This window comes from Chlorocebus sabaeus, chromosome 10, assembly GCF_047675955.1.
Source record: "Chlorocebus sabaeus isolate Y175 chromosome 10, mChlSab1.0.hap1, whole genome shotgun sequence".
Lineage (NCBI taxonomy): Eukaryota > Metazoa > Chordata > Mammalia > Primates > Cercopithecidae > Chlorocebus > Chlorocebus sabaeus.
The window spans coordinates 39,660,173-39,664,332 of record NC_132913.1 but is presented as its reverse complement, the minus strand read 5'-3'; the positions used below and the strand labels follow the sequence as shown (position 1 = coordinate 39,664,332).

Below are 4,160 nucleotides of genomic sequence, written 5' to 3'. Positions count from 1 at the left end.
AGAGACCCTATCTCAAAAAAAAAAAAAAAAAAAAAAAAAAAAAGTTCTGCTTTGCCGTTTGCTATGCTGACTAATCAAGAGTTATCGAGTTTCTTAAAGCAGTACATTTAAAGCATTACTGCATTTTAATTTGCTTTTAAAAACTGCCACAGCAACTGTGTTGAGTATAGCAGCCAGGAAGTTCACAGGAACAATTCTCTATTTCCCTGTGAGATGCATTTTTAAAAGTAAAACAAACCGTCATTTCAGAATCCAGAATAAAGACTATGACTCTCATGACCCCACACAGAGTGGAAACCCTAACGACAGGAATATTAAACCACTTTCCATTCTGCTCTTTTTGCTGAAGAGAAGAACTTCAAATATGATCTCTGCTGTGAACAAAGATATTCAAACAAGAAGCTCCTCTCGTTGTCTCCCCAACAGTGAGCATCCCTGGAGATCTGGCTTTCCCTTCTGGAAGAGGGCACAGGCAACGATATTTATGAGCTCGTATATCACAAACTCCTCTACTCAGGGAAACCCTGGACACCAAGCTGAAATGTATGAAATACGCCATGGCAGAAATTTTCCAAAGTCTTTTGCTCTCATAATTTCGACCTCACAGGCTATCCATCTTTTGTCAACTAAAACCTTAGATAATATCAGTCTCACATGCTTAAATAAATCCCAAAGCAATACAGAAAATGAGTCAGGTGTTACCAAACTCTGATGACAAATATGTTGTGATCAATATGCTTTCATGAAATGTGGTCAGATTAGCAACGCTTGGTTTCAAAACAAGGCTTCTTTTACATCATTTGAAACAAATAGAAGAAAAGGAAACTCTACTTATTATGCACCTAGCAAAAGCCATTCCTAGGCATTATATACATTTCCCTACTTAGTCATACTCAGTTCCCATTTTGCTTATGGGAAAATTAAGGCTCAGTTTAAGTAACCTGCCATAAACTGAAAAGCCATAAGCTGATACAGACAGTCTCATCTCACTGTCGCCACCCTGCATGCTCTTAAACTGGAACGGTCTTACAGATGCTAGCTATAACGCAGCCCTAGCCCGACAGGCACTGTATAAAACAAACTCCACAGACACCTGCAAACCAACTATACTGGGTGTATAGAGCAGGAAAATAAGAGTTTTCTCGACTGACTCAAATGTTAGATTACATATGTTAGCTGTGAGCTCAGCCTAGAAGGGTGGGTACAGTGAGTCATCCTTTAAGAGACAGTCAAAGTCAAGGAGGAAGGGCATTCTAGCTAAAGGGGAAAACCTGAGCCAAGGTGCAGAGCTGGGAGAATCCACAGTGTATAGGGAACAACGAGCAACTCCTTCACTTCACTCTGGCTTCTCAATGCCAGAATTGTGAAACATTTTAAGGACACAAGCATGGCAAGCACTTTTAAGAAGTGAGTACACACAATTAGGAAGGTGTGGATACAGCGCTGCTGTCTTAATAAAGATCAGAAAGAGAGAAATCATTTGAAGGTGTTTTCACTTTTTACAAAATATTTCAGTCGCTACATCACCACAAGCAAAACGCCTTCCAAGGCTCACCAAGGTTAACAATAGGCTGCCTTTGGTTCAAACACATTTGTAAAAAATGTTTCATTCAATCAGTACAGTATTTATTGAATGCTTTCTATGTGCCAGGCACCATGCTAGATGCAAGAGATACAAAGATGAACTAACCTTATTCTTGGCTGCTTAAAGCCCAGGAGGAGATGGCCACAAAAATTAAAATGTGATGAATGCTATAAAAATAGCAGTAGCATGACTAGTATCAATTAACCAGACAGATCCATGTTGAAAGAGTAGCAGCAGAAACTACATTCACTATTCCGTCCACATCTAGGCCTATCTTTGATATAACTGAATCTATTTCTAGTTTATATGTTTGAAGGCGCCTTAATAAATTCTCACCCACCTCTTCATTTCTATAGCTTTCTATAGCTTTCACTACTATTTTCTATGACTACAGAAAGTAGACTGCAGAAAATAGTCATAGAAAATAGTGGTGGAATTTAACTTAAAATTTTGAAGTCAAAACACATTATAATCTCCCAAGCATTTAAGACTTCAGTTTCTAATAAGTTTTCTTAGCATTGTGTTTGCCATACATAATAAAGCTATTGACATGGCACCCACCCAACCTGGGAACAGGGTATTCTTTCATAAACTGATGCAAACCATCCCCTTCTTCATGTTGAGCAGCTTGTTAAAGTATTTGGGTTTTTAAATTAGGGGAAAATGATATATATAACACTCTTAAAAACATTAGGTACTTGCAAATTTAAGAGCAAATTAAAGCAAAATTGAAGGATGAAGAAATAATGGAATAGTAATCACATTCTGACATAACACTTTGCTTAGTTAAGCACTGGCCTGTATCAAGACAGCCCAGATCTCTGAGACCAGTTAAAAGCAATAATACAATTTGAAAATAAATTTTCTTCACCACAGACCACCGTAGTTTTAAAGGAAGTTACTGCAAGAAGACTATCCAGCAGTCATATCAGAGATCACTAACGATGTAGAAGTACTCATGACGAGGTGGCCAGTAAACCAACACAGAGCGGTAGCTTTGCATCCCCAGCTTCCACATCCCAGCACCCGTCCTAAAGCAGGAAAGTGGCTTCTGACTTAAATGGCACCTGCCTAGTACACAGACACACTGCATGCACCCTAAAGTATCATTATCGGTCTCTAAACAAATCTCCCTTCCTCATCAGCAGGGCTCAGCCTCTCTGCTGATCTCAAAGTTTTCAAAGAATATTAGAAAATACACAGGACAGTCATCAGAAAGATACCTGGCATTCATCCCCTTCCTCTGCCCCGGCTTCTTCTTCTTCTTCTTTTTTTTGTAGCTGGTCTATTCAGTCCTTCTCCAGTCATCCCTCTCAGTATCTGGAGTAGGTTCTCCTACTTAACTGCTTCAAGGCACACCTCTTCTCACCCTTGAAAAATCCCACCAGAAAACTCACGCCATGAAGAACCTCATTCATAGCCCACACCTCCATCTATCTCATTAAAAAGGAGGCTAATAATTTAGATGTTTGTGTAACAATGAACTGTCTACACAGCATTTCACACTTAACCTTCTATCAAACCCATCAACAAAGCAATAAGGCAGACAGGTCATGGACCACTTCACATGAGCCCTCCGGAGCCAAAACCACATTGTGATCATTTTTTGTATCTAAGCAAATCACGCAGACAGTGCTTAATAAGTAAGAAAGCAAGAAGGGGATTTGGAAGAGAATAAACATGAGTTCTTCCGATTGCTAATTCAATGCTCTGAAAACAAAATACAGAGGAAAAACAGAAAAGTAAGTTGAACATGAAATCAAGTACCTATTACAAATACGTAGTCATTTGTATCCAGATGAAGCCAGCCAAACAGATTTATTTAATTTAAGTCTACATTGGGATCTAAAGATATAGTACTTCCAGAGCTAAGAAAACCACTGGTATTCTGAAAATAAAGTATAAATACTGTTAACTGATATTCCCATAAAGAGAAAAAGATATTAAACTGTTAAACATTACTTAGAGCAAACTCAATTCAAACATATTCTTTCTAAATGGTCCTACTTAAAAAGATACTTGCATATAAACTTCCACCTCAAAGCAAGGCAATCGCTATGACTTGGTAGAGGTCTGGAGCGCTGGTGAGATTGTTTGCCGGGTAAATACAGGCTGAATTTATCTTTTAACTTTTTTTTTTTTTCTTTTTTTCTTTTTTTTGAGACAGGGTCTCACTCTGTCACCCAGGCTGGAGTGCAGTGGTACAATCTCGGCTCACTGCAACCTCCACCTCCCGGGTTCAAGTGATCCTACCACCTCAGCCTCCCTAGTAGCTGGGACTACAGGCATGAGCCACCATGCCTGGCTAATTTTTGTGTTTTTAGTAGAGGCAGAGTTTCACCATGTTGGCCAGGCTGGTCTCGAACTTCTAGGTTCAAGCAATTTGCCTGCCTCAGCCTCCCAAAGTGCTGGGATTACAGGCGTAAGCCACCGCACCCAGCCCAGCTTTTAAGTTTAACACTTTAAGACCACTTGAGAAACAAGGGTCTCAGTGGGTCATTACTGCAAGTATGAATTATTTTAGCAATCCCAAGTAATAGGATGCCAGAGTTCTAGCCACAGACAGATTCATACA

General features: G+C 39.4%; 1 protein-coding gene across 1 annotated transcript in view; it reads right to left on the bottom strand.

Annotated features, from left to right (window-relative positions):
- The window catches only part of FMNL2 (formin like 2), a 314,952-nt gene that overhangs the window by 268,744 nt on the left and 42,048 nt on the right, over positions 1-4,160 (bottom strand).